The sequence below is a fragment of the Elephas maximus genome, chromosome 11 (genome assembly GCF_024166365.1).
Source record: "Elephas maximus indicus isolate mEleMax1 chromosome 11, mEleMax1 primary haplotype, whole genome shotgun sequence".
NCBI classification, from domain to species: Eukaryota; Metazoa; Chordata; class Mammalia; order Proboscidea; family Elephantidae; genus Elephas; species Elephas maximus.
Window position 1 is genome coordinate 89,519,292 of NC_064829.1, and position 13,591 is coordinate 89,532,882.

Below are 13,591 nucleotides of genomic sequence, written 5' to 3' on the forward strand. Positions count from 1 at the left end.
AGGAATCCAAGTACAGCTTAGCTCAGTCTTCTGCTCAGGATCTTATAATGATGTGATCAAAGAGTCAATGGGGCTGTGTTCTCATCTGGAGGCTCGGCTGTGGAAGAATGTACCACTAAGCTTACTGAGATTGTTGGCCAAATTTGTGTCCTTGTGGCTGTAGAAGGTAGGTTCAGCTTCTTCCTAGCTATCAGAGGGAGGCAGCTCCTACAGGCTGCCTGCAGTCCTTTGCCATGCAACTTTCCAAACAGGAACACATAGTTTATGAATCCTTAAGGAAAGTCTAGAGCAGGTCTGTTAGCAAGATGGAGTCTTATGTCATTTAATGTAGTCACGGGAGTGACCACCAATTACCTTTGCCATATTCTATTGGTTAAAAAGGAGTTGCTGGGTGGCACAAATGACTAAGCACTTGACTACTAGCCAAAATGTTGGCAGTTCAAGCCCACTCAGAGGCGCTTTGGATCAGCTTCAGACAAATCAGTCATTGAAAATCCTATGGACAACAGTGACTGGAAAGGTTAGACAGGAAGCTTAGGGGGCAGTGAGTTCATGTTAATAGGAGAGGAACAATTTGGAAAAAGAGTATGAGAATGGTTCATAACTTGAAGAATGTAATCAATGTCAATGAATTGTAAGAGCAGACATTGTTGAATTGGTGTGTTTTGCTGTGTACACTTTCAACAATAAAAAAGAAAGAAAAGAAAACCCTATTAGGTGCAGTTCTAACACACGTGGGGTCACCACGAATGGGAATCAAGTGGGCAGCACCTGGTTTGGTTTAAACCCATTGAAACCAAACCCATTGCTGTCGAGTCAATTCTGACTCATAGTGACCCTGTAGGACAGAGCAGAACTGCCCCGTAGGGTTTCCAAGGAGCGCCTGGTGGATTTGAACTGCCAACCTTTTGGTTAGCAGCAGTAGCACTTAACCACTATACCACCAGGGTTTCCTTTCCTGGTTTGGTTTAGGCTTTATTGGTTAGCAATAAAGCAAGTCACAGGTCCCAACCACACTCAAAACCCATTGCTGTTGAATTGAATTCTGACTCATAGTGACTCATAGTGACTCTATAGGACAGGGTAGAAAGAACTGCCCCATAGGGTTTCCAAGGCTGTAATCTTTACGGAAACAGACTGCCACATCTTTTTCCTGCCAAGCGGCTGGTGGGCTTTAATGGCTGGTGGGTTTCAACGGCTGACCTTTCAGCTGATTAGCAGCCGAGCGCTTAACCACTTTGCACCAGGGCTCCTTCACACTCAAGGAAAGAGATTACACAGAGATGTGCATACCACCTCCTACTCAGACTGAACTCTCAGATCTTTTGGGAGTAGCCTCTCACTCCTGAGAACATTGGATGAGGTTGTCCAGTATTGAACGGAAAAGAGAATTCAGATGGGAGAAACATTCTTTTTTTTTTTTGGTGCTTTAAGTGAAAGTTTACAGCTCAAGTTAGTTTCTCATACAAAAAATTATACACACATTGTTATGTGACCCTAGTTGCTCTCCCTATAATGTGACAGCACACTCCTCCTTTCCACCCCGGATTTCCGGGTCCATTTCAACCATCTCCTGTCCTTTCTGCCTTCTCATCTCACCTCCAGACAGGAGCTGCCCATTTAGTCTCATGTATCTACTTGAACTAAGAAGAACACTCTTCATCAGTATCGTTTTATGTCTTGTAGTCTGGCCTATTCTTTGTCTGAAGAGTTGGCTTCAAGAGTGGTTTTAGTTCTGTGTTAACAGAGAATCCAGGGGCCATGTTTTTGGGGTTCTTCCAATCTCAGTCAGACCATTAAGTCTGGTTTTTTTTATTTGAATTTGAGTTCTGCGCCCACTTTCTCCTGCTCCATCAGGACATCTCTGATGTGTTCCCTGTCAGGGCGGTCATTGGTGGTAGCTGGGCACCATCTAGTCTGAAGAAAAAATTTTAATAAATTTTATTTATTTATTGTTGTTGTTGAAAATATACACAGCAGAACATATACCAATTCAAAAAGTGGCACTACTTTGTTGTATAGTGCCTGGGGTCTTAAAAACTTGCAAGCAGCGATCCAAGGTACAACAATTGATCTCTATTTGCCTGGAAAAGCAGAGGAGGAAGGAGAGTCAGGCACAGGAGGAGGAAATGGAATTCATGACTAATCCTCTCCACAAACAACTGCCTCCTTTGCTATGAGACCAGAAGAACTGGATGTTATCTGGCTACCACCACTGAGCATTTTGATCAAAGTCTATAGAAGAATCCTGATCAAAATGGGAAGAATGCAGAACAATTTCAAATTCCCTTGGAATCCAGAATTTCTAGAGCCACGGAGGCTGGATGAACCATGGAAAGTACTGCCCTGAGATAATCTTTAAACCTTAAACTAAAAATATTCCCCGAAGTCATCTTTAAACCAAATAATACACCAAAAAAAAAAACAAAAAACAAACCTACTGCTGTGGAGTTGATTCCGATTCTAGTGACCCAGTTAAAAAAAAAAAAAAAAAAATTTAGTGACCCAGTAGGACAGAGCAAAACTGCCCCAAAGGGTTTCCAAGGCTATAAATATTTACAGAAACAGACTGCCACACCTTTCTCCTGCAGAGTGGCTGGTGGATTCAAACTGCTGACCTTTCGATTAGCAGCCAAGCACTTAACCACTCTGGCACCAGGGCTCTTTAAACCAAACAATAAAATACCCACTGCTGTTGAGTCAATTTCAACTCCTATGGCTCCTATAGGACAGAATAGAACTGCCCCATAGGGTTTCCAAGGAGCAGCTGGTAGATTTGAACTGCTGACCTTTTGGTTAGCAGCTGAGCTCTTAACCACTACACCACTAGGGTTTGGCTTAATTAATAAAAAGTCTGCCTTGAGCATTATGCTCCTTTAAGAGCTATATATGGGATCAAAAGGAACCCTGTTGGCACAGTGGTTAAAGCACTTAGCTGCTAACTGGTCAGCAGTTGGAACCCACCAGCTGCTCCGGGGAAGAAAGATGTGACAATCTGCTTCCATAAAGATTATGGTCTTAGAACCCCTATGAGGCAGTTCTACTCTGTCCTATAGGGTCACTATGAGTCGGAATCCACTTGATGGCTACAGGTTTGGTTTTAGCTGTATGCATGTAAGAAGCCCTGGTGACACAGCGGTTAAGCGCTTGACTGCTAACTGAAAGGTTGGTGGTACGAACCCACTAGCTGCTCCAAGGGAGAAAGATGTGGCAGTCTCCTTACATAAAGATTTATAGCCTTGGAAATCCTATGAGGCAGCTCTACTCAGTCCTGTAGTGTCGTTATGGATCGGATTCAACTCTATGGCAATGGGTATATGCATATAGAATAACTGCTCAGAATATACCTTTTGTTCCAATTTTACTTTGATTATTTTTAACAATGTTAATTGCTGAGGAATAACTGGGAAAAGGAGGATGAGAATGGTTGCACAACTCGAAGAATGATATCAATGTTACTGAACTGGACATGTAGAAATTGAAGGAATTTTTGAAGGAATGAATGAGAGTGGAGCTGCCTCTTCTTGCAGTCTCTCAGTTCCAGGAGGGTATACATGGACAGGGCCCTTTTTACTCATTATTTTATTCTCCGTGTTTGGAGCAGCACCTGGCACACAAAAAGGAGGGGTGCAATTGTTGTCTCTGACTGAATGGAGACGTGATCACTGGTGCTCAGAGGAGACTCAGGATATCTATTGTTGAAGAGGAAAACTAATAACAGACATATTACTTTGATTTTAAGGTTTCTCTAGTCCATGAAACCAAATATTAACCATAAAAAGCCTGACCCAAACAGCAAAAACCTGCCAGAAACTGCTCTATAGCAAAGTAAACTTGTCTTATCTTGCTAGATAAGGATAGTCATCCTAACTTAAATCTCAAAAAGTCTCATGGCTCACAAAATAAAGGATATCACCAGTTAGATTGGTGCTTTACTAAAAACCCATCTGTGTGAGTCCAAAAGTCAACATTTAATCTAAAGCAAAGATGAGAAGATAAGGAGGCAGGGAAATTAGAGTACTGGAAATGGAACAACCCCCCCCCCAAAATTTCCCTTGCTGTTGAGTCGATTCTGACTCACAGGCACCCTAGAGGACAGAGTACAACTGCCCCATACCATTTCCAAGGAGCAGCTGGTGGATTCAAACTGCCGACCTTTTGATTAGCAACCATAGCTCTTAACCATTGCACTATCAGGGCTCCAACCAGAACACAATTAAAGAGAATGCTGACACATTGTGAAAAATGTAAATAATGTCATTGATCAATTTGTGAGAACCTAATGTGCTGTGTAATTTTCACCAAAACACAATAAAATTAAAAAAAAAAAAAAGTCTCATGGCTGCAGGTAGGCAGGTAGGAGAAGGGCCAAATTATTGGTCTCATGGCTGCAGGTAGGCAGGTAGGAGAAGGGCCAAATTATTGGTAGCCAGACCAGAAGTCACCTGATATCAGTAAAGTGGGAAAGCGGGTTCAATCAATCATGTTAAGATTAGCCAGTGATTGATCTTCTATTCTGGCTCTTCTTTATAAGTTTCATTGTAACCAACAATCAGAGAGCTATTTGCTTTTTTTCTGGAACTAGAATGGTCTCCCTATATGCATACAGAATAACTGCTCGGAATAAACCTTAAGTTCGAATTCCATTGAGTTTCAATTATTTTCAACACTTCCCACGTCTGGAAATTCTGCCGCATCCAGTTGTCCCCATTACCGCAGTGAGGCCGCTGGTGACGCATTTTAACCTGCACAAAATATAAAGTACGCATGAACCTCTGAGGTGGAGATTCTCCCCAGCGGGTGGGTTTGACGTCCATGCCTCTGGCCCCCACCCCTCAGGGACGTGTCACCTGCTGTGGGGTGAGGATTGAGGCACTCAGGTGTTGCCAGGGAAACCACAGCTAGAGTGGAGGAGGGGAAAGGCAGGGGACAAAGCAGAGAGAGAACCCATGAAGCTGGAATGTGTTCGGCACTGAGGTCAGCCTGGGTGGGGGCTTAACATCAGGACCCAGCACTCAGTTGTTGTTGTTATTGTTAGGTGCCGTGGAGTGGGCGCTGACTCATAGTGACCCTATCTACAATGATTCCTAGTCCTGCACCATCCTCACAATGATTACTATGTTTGAGCCCATCGTCGTAGTCACTGCCTCAATCCATTTCACTGAAGGTCTTCCTTTCTTTCGCTGATTCTCTGCTTTGCCCAGCATGATGTCCTTCTCCAGGGACTGGTCCCTCCTGATAACACTTCCAAAGTACATGAGATGAAGTCTTGCCATCCTTGCTTCCAAGGAGCATTCTGGCTGTACTTCAGACAGATTTATTTGTTCTTCTGGCAGTCCATGGTACATTCAGTATTCTTTGCCAACACCATAATTCAAAGGCATCAATTCTTCAGGCTTCCTTATTTATTGTCCAGCTTTCACATTCCTAAGAGGCGATTGAAAATACCATGGCTTAGGTCAGTACACACAGTAGGCCTTTGTAAATGCTAACTTGAAGGCTGTGCCTCAGAGAATTAATTACCTTGAGGATGGTGCCCAGCTACCACTACCAACAGTTCTGATTAGGGCCACAATAGATGGGCCCTCATAGAATGGGAGAAAAATGTGGAATGGAACCTCAAATTCTTAAAAACAAACAGAAAAAATGGACTTACAGGACTGGTTGAGACTGGAGAACTATTGCCCTGAGATAGTCTTTAAACCTTGAACTGAAACTAGCCCCTGAAATCATCTTGTAGCTAAATAACAGATGGGCTCACAAAATAAAGAATATCACCCACGAGCACTGTGCTTCTTTAAAAAATCACCTATATCAGACCAAATGGTCAACAATTAAAACAAAACAAGAAGGTAAGGTAAGGGCAGGGAAACTAGATTCATGGAAATGGAGCAACCAGAATGGAAATAATGAGAAATATTCACGCATTGTGAAGGATGCAACCAATGTCACTGAACAGCTTGAGTAGAAGTTGCTAAATGGAAACCTAAACTGCTGTGTAAACCTTCATGGAAAACACAATACAATAATTAAAAAGAAAAAGAATTACCTTGATGAGCTTTCCCCAGTTTCGGGGCAGAAATATGTAAGGCCTTCCATCTTCATCCTGGAATAGAAATACATATCTTTAAACAAGAAAACCAAACCTGTTACCCTCAAGTTGGTTCCAACTCATGATGACCCCATGTGTTATGCAATAGAACTGCTCTGCAGGGTTTTCTTGGTTGTGAACTTTATGGAAGCAGATAGCCAGGCCTTTCTTCTGCAGTGCTGCTGGGTGGGTTCGAACTGCCAACCTCTAGGTTAGTAGTCGAGGGCAAACTGTTTGTACCATTCAGAGACCTAGGAGTATCTTTAATTTCTCTTTATTAGTAGAATTCTGTAGGTGGAAGTTAGGATAATGGCAATAAAACATTTTTTGAACAGGATTGTAAAATAGGGATTCTCTCCTGAGTTTAAGCAATGACTTCCCCTACTCCTTTCCCGCCAGCCCCTGGTAATCACTAATAAACTTTGGTCTCTATGCATTTGCCTGTTCTAGATATTTCACATAAGTGGGATCATATAATATTTATCCTTTCATGACTGACTTATTTCATCCAGCATAACATTTTTAAAGTTCCTACATGTTGTGGTATACATCAGAACTTCATTTCTCTTTATGGCTGACTAGTAGTCTATTGTATGTATACACCACATTTTGTTTATTCATTCGTCTGTTGATGGACACTTGGGTTGTTTCCACCTTTTGGCTATTGTGAATAATACCGCACTGAACATCAGTGTACAAGTGTCTGTTTGCATCCCTGTTTTCAAGTCTTCTGGGTATATACCTAGGAGTGGAATTGCTGGATCATATGGTAATTCCTGGTGGCTCAGCAGATAAGCGCTCAGCTGCTAATAGAAAGGTCAGGGTTTGAACCCACCAGCTGCTCCACAAGAGAAAGATGTGGCAATCTGCTTCCATAAAGATTTACAGCCTTAATGTAGATGTCAGATCAATGAGGCTAACTAAAAGGAAAGTAGTCCTGAATTGGAATTGGAACCACTGCGAGCTCTGTCCACTGAAAAGGCCTAGAAAAGAAACAACAAACTCAGTAGTAATCAACACTCCTCTCACTTAGCTTGTGGTCTCTAAATACCATTTCCCACTAAAAGGAATCAGGGCTCAGTTGAAGAAATACCTGATTCCAGGTTGGCATTGGAAATATACAAGGTAACCCTGGATTACCTTGTCATGCTAAAAAAATAAAAGCCAGAAGGTAAGAAAGCTATCAAGATGACTAGAATTGTGTAAAAAGGACTCAGGAGTCAACTGAAAGAGGCTGTCATTGGCCAAAGCTGAAAGAAGCTAAACATCACTAAGGAAATTAATGGCAATGGATTCAAACACATCAAATATGTTTGAATCTTTGACTCCTAATGATATTAAAAAAAAATGCCTCATTGGTCACCTTTGGAAGATGCTATTACTTTGAAGCTTGGTAAATAAAGGGAATCAAGCATGTATTCTACCAATGATGAGTCCTGTTGAAGTACTCCAGCTAATAGATGCAGAAGGTATGATAGAATTAAAATATCTCTATTTTTTAACCCCTAGTCAATTGGAAACCCTGGTGGCATAGCAGTTAAGAGCTACTGCTGGTAACCAAAAGCCTGGCAGTTCCAACCCACCACGCCCGCCTTGGAAACCATATGGGGCAGTCCTACTCTGTCCTATAGGGTCAACTACAAATTGGAATCGACTTGGTGGCAATGGGTTTTTTTTTTTTTTAGTCAAGTAATGAATCTAGGATCATTCACTGCTGCTAAGAACTAGAAATTTGCACCTCCTAAAATGTCAAAATGTCAGAGCCCTTGTGGTGCAGTGGTTAAGAGCTATAGCTGCTAACCAAAAGGTCAGCAGTTTGAGTCTACCAGCTGCTCCTTGGAAACCCTGTGGGGCAGTTCTACTCTGTCCTATAGGGTCGCTGTGAGTTGGAATCGACTTGTGGGCAACAGGTTTGGTTTGGTTTGGTAATAAAATGTCACAGCACTACTTATGATGTAGTCTTGACAAGGAAAAAAAAAAATCGAAACTGAATCTGATTAATCCTCCATTTTTAGCTGCCAATTTGCAGGAAAGACCAGGCATGCAGTCAGCAAAATCCTGACTGTGAGAAACTCTAGAGGACAAATGCTCTGGTTTCCTCAAAAGGAAAAATTACAAGAGAAAAAAGTGGAGGAAGAAACTATGGACTAAAAGGGACTTCAGAGCTATATTAACCAATGCAATCTATGGACCTTTTTATTTGGATCTCGATTCAAACAAGCAAACTGTAAAATAAAACAACAGAGAAGTATAAGGTAAAAGGAGAGATGTGATCAACGTCTGAATTTTAATGATATTAAAGAACTACTGTACTGTTTTTGATGTGATAATAGTATTGCAATTATGTTTTTTCAAAAAAAGTTTTCCTATCCTTTAGAGACATATTAAAATATTTAGTGAGTATAAATTTTTATATGAGAAAATAACTTGAACTGTAAACTTTCACATAAAGCACAATTTTAAAAAATTTAAGCATGAAAAGGTTATGGATTTGTTTTACTATAATAATATCAAGTAAGGGAGATGAGTGGGGGTAGATGAAACCAGATTGACCATGAGTTGGTTTTGCAGAAACTGGGTGAGGATTATATGAAAGTTCATTGTGCTTTTTATTTTTATGTGTTTGACATTTTCTACAATAAAAAGTTTAAAACACACACACACACACAAAACATGTTCAACTTTGGAAACCATATGGGGCAGTTCTACCCTGTCCTATAGGGTCACAATGAGTCAGAATTGACTTGATGGCAAAGGATTTGATTTGGTTTTTGGTTTATGCACCATACACAAGGCAGTATTTCAAGTGTTTTGCATATATTGACATATTTAATCCTATACATAGAGACAGAGATGTATTGACATGTTTAACCCTATACCAAAACAAAATAAAACAAATCTGTTCTGTTGAGTCGATTCCAACTCATAGTGATCCCACATATGTAGAGATTTTTTATAGTCCTCATTTTACAGATGAGAAAACTATGACTTATTTGACCAAAGAAGCTCAACCAAGTAAACACCAAGTAGCAGAGACAGATTTAAATGGAGCTCCATGACTCCCATTCTCAGTGACACCCTGTGCCACTTCCCTGTTTGCAGGGTCCTAGTAAGGTGCCTCTGTCTTCTGGGCCTTTGCATATGTTGTTCCTCTGACTTGGACATTGTTCCCTATGCTTGATCCAAGGTCTCTTTATTTTTTTTTTAATTGAGGTGAAAATCACATAAAAACAATTTTAAAGGGTAGAATTCAGTGACATTTAGTATAGTCACAACATTTTTCAGTCATCACCTCTACTTCCAAAGCATGTTTATCACCCCCAAAGGAGACCCTGTACCCTTTAAACCATTGTTCCCCACTCTCTGCTAACCTCAAAAGCAAACAAACAAACAAAAAACAACCAAACTCATTGCCATGATGTTGATTCCACCCCATGGAGACCCCACGTGTTAGAGTAGAACTGCCCCATAGGGTTTTCTTGGATGTCATCTTAAAGAAGCAGGTCTTCCTTCCACGGCACTGCTGGGTGGGTTTGAACCAGCAACCTTTAGGTTAATAGACTGTTGAAACTGTTTGTGGCGCTCAGGCACCTAGCCCTCTCCCAGCCCCTGACAAACACCAATCTGCTTTCTGTTTCTGTGGATTCACCTGTTTTGGATGTTTCATATAAATGGAATCATACAATATATGATCTTTTGTGTCTGGATTCTTCCATTTAGTATAATGTCTTTAAGGTTCATCTATGGTGTAGCGTTGTCAGGACTTGCCTAAAATGAAAAAAAAAAAAAAAAAAAACCAGTTGCTGTCAAGTCAATCCCAACTCACGGCAACCCCATGTGTGTCAGAGTAGGACTGAGCTCCCTAGGGTTTTCGATGGCTGTGACCCTTAGAAATAGATTGCCAGAGCTTCTGGGTGCCTCTGGGTGGACTCGAACCTCCAGCCTTTTGGTTAGTAGCTGAGCGCTTAATCCTTTTCGACCTGCCTGACTGAGGACAAATAAGCAACCTCCCCAAATCTGTTTCCTCATTGGTTAAATGGAGGGTCTTAGTACTTACCTCCTGAGGTTGCAGTGAAAAGGAATTAAGATAATACATGTACCTACATCTTAGAAGCCCTGGTTGCACAATGGTTAAGCGCTGGGCTGCTAACCGAAAGGTTGGTGGGAGAAAGACTTGGTGATGTACTCCGGTAAAGATTAAAACCCAAAAAACCAAATCCGTTGCTGTCGAGTTGATTCCAACTCCTAGCAACTCCATGTGATAGGGTAGAGCTGCCCCGTAAGGTTTTCTAGGCTGTGATCTTCACGGGAAGGAGCCCTGGAGGCACAGCGGTTTAGCACTGGACTTCTAGCTGAAAGGTTGATGGTTCACCCTCACCAAGTGACGCTTTGGAAGGAAGGCCTTGCAGTCTGCTTCTGAAAGGTCACAGGCTTGAAAACCTTATGGAGCAGTTCTACTCTGCACACGTGAGGTCACCATGAGCCGGAATCAACTCAAGGGCAACAACATACAGTTATCACAGTTTGACTCCAGAGCTTGGAAAAAAGTCCAGACTCTGGGCCTGGGGCTCTCTGAGCCCCTTCAGCCTCTCCCTGCTCCTCCACACTAGCTGTGGTTCCCATGGCAACAGCAGGTGGAATGGACTAGGTGTCAGACAGGGGGAGGGGCAGCTCAGACTGCATTTCCCCTCCCCAAGGCCCACGTCTTTTGTGCACAACAGAAAGCACCCTGGGATGAAATCCTTACAGAGGGGCTGAAAGCTGGCATTTGAGCCTGGGGAGTCCTGGTAGAAATCACAGATCTGTGAAGATAGCCATAGAAGCATGACCACTTCCCATCATGAATTAATTCATTCCTTTGCAAACTGCTCCCACAAAAATCGCAGCTGGTGGTGTTTGCCCTTCGGTTGATTCCGACTCGTGGTGAGTCCACGTAACAGGATAGAGCTGCCCCATTGCATTTCCTAGGCTGCAATCTGTACAAAAGCAGATCGCCAGGTCTTTCTCCCACAGAGACACTGGGTGGGTTGAACTCCCGACTTTTCAGTTAGCAGCCAAGTGCTCAGTGACGTCACTGGGGGGGGTGCGGGGGCCGCGGACTTCACTGCGTGACACTGTCAGAGGGAGTGACACCAAATGACTGTCTATAAAATTCTGGAGCAGTGTTTCAGCTGAAGCTTATTTATTTATTAATGAAAATATCCCTGTAGTTAGTGATAACAACAAACTTCTAGCGACACTGCCCTACCCAGCATCCCCACTTCAGGTCATTCGCCCCCAGGAGGCTGGAGACCCAGTGTACCACCACCTACGCGCCCACCTGCGGGCGGGTCCCACTGCCGGCTGGCAGCGGGCAAGATCCAGCTGCCTTCTGGGTGAACGAGGTGGGCTGTCCTCTGGCTTCTGGCCCAGGCGAGTCAGTGCCTGGAGAGCCGCAGCGTTCCCAGTCGCCCACACACGCCAAGGCCACCAAACTTGAAGCACTTTTTCCCAACTCTCACCCGCTGTCACCCTCCCTCCTCCAGTGCACCCCTGTCCTGCCAGCCCCGGGCTGCCAGCACGACGGGGCAGGAATGCTCTAATACATGCAAAGCCGGCCCAGGGCAGGGGGCGTGCAGCTCCTGGCCTGGCCAGTGCCCTGCATGTTTCAGGGCAGTCTCTCTCCCAGGTGACCTTCGCAAGGGGAACACAGTATGCTTGGGTCTGAGTTTCTTTCATGTGCTTCTAGGAAAAGTCAGCAAGTTCGAGCAACCTTGTGGAGAATACTGCTAGGTCCCATAGCAGAAGCATTGTTAGCTTTGCTAGAGGTTTTCCTTAAATCTCCAAAAAAACAGTTAAATTGAGATTCTAGAGAACCAGCAGGAAGTTTGGTTTAAATGACTAAATGGAGCATCTTCAGACCAGACAAAGAATCTTCGGGTATTCTTCACCCAGGCGTGACTAGCCAAATGGCACTCCGTGGAATTAGGATTTGCAAGTAATATTAATGCAAAAAACATTACTAAGGATGCTGCAGGGCCTTGTACAGGAGGAGGTGGTGGGGCAGGGGTTGAGTGACACCATGAGTCACCAAACTGGGTGACATCAACCGTAGTGACACTACTGCAAGTGATGATTAACTGATTAATCATTGTTTTCGCCACCTAGAGTCACCCCACTTCCTCCCTCAGTCCGGCTGTGGTTTCCATGGCAACAGCCTGAGCCGGCTGTGGTTTCCATGGCAACAGCCTGAGCCGGGCTCTTGGCTTCATCCGGTGGGGGTTCCTGTGAGGGGCCCTGGGCAGGGGAGTCCACCTCAGACCAGCCCTATTGGCAGGAGGAGGCCCACAGGGTGCAGCCTCTCTAACCCGAGCACTTCTGCATGCTTCATTGTAGCGTCTTTTCAGAAGGAGGGAAAATGAGGCTGCTGGAGCCATCACGGACCCAGATAGAATTCACGAATCAATTTTAATCAATTTATGTTCTCACCATTCATTTATTTGGTTGTATGTGTGTGTGTGTGTGTGAGTGTAGATAATTAGATATATACCAAAAACCAAACCCTAGCCGCTGAGTTGATTGTGACGCATAGCGACCCTATAAGACAAAGCAGAACTGCCCCATAGGGTTTCCAAGGAGTGGCCAGTAGATTCGAAATGGTGACCTTTTGGTTAGCAGCCTAGCTCAGGCCTGTGTATATTCACTGAGTTTCTGTTTCACCTGCTGATTTCTAGATCCAAGGAGCCTTGGTGGCGCACTAGTTAGGCGCTTGACTGCTTGCTAATTGAAAGGTTGGCAGTTCAAACCCACCCAGTGACTCCGCTAGAGAAAGACTCAATGATCTGCTTCCGAAAAGATTGTTATTGTGTGCTGTTGAGTCACTTTCGACTCATAGCAACTGTATAGGACGGAGTAGAACTGCCGCATAGGGCTTCCTAGGCTGCAATCTTTACTGCAGTAGATAACCAGGTCTTCCCCCCGCCCCCACCCCGAGGCTGGTGGGTTTTAAGCGCCAACCTTTCAGTTAGCACTGAGCGCTTATCCATTGCACCACCAGGGCTCCTTCGGTAAAGATTCAGTAAAGCCTAGGAAACCCTTTGAGGAAGTTCTACTCTATAACATGGGATTGCTTTGAGTCAACATCTCCCTGGCACCCAACAACACCAGCAGCTGTCTCTGCATCTTCCCAGCTGGGGTTTCCATGGCAACAGCTGAGGCCCGCCCCCTTCCGCATAGAAAGTCAGAGCCTTTGTGTGAGGAACGAGGCTGAGGGAAGACGTCAGAGCAACCTGACTGAGGAGGGTCAAGTCTGCCTCCACAGGATCTCTGCATCGGTGACTCTTGTGCGCATTTGCAAATGCGTCATCTGCAGCTTCTCTTGCAGAAGGGGCGCAAATGACTTCAGGAGCCTCTATGAATATGAATAAAAATATCTGAGGCTCCTCAGAGCACCAGGGCTTCATGTTCACATTCTTTCAGAGATACCGATTGCTCCCCTCCTGTGTGCCCGATGATGTTCCA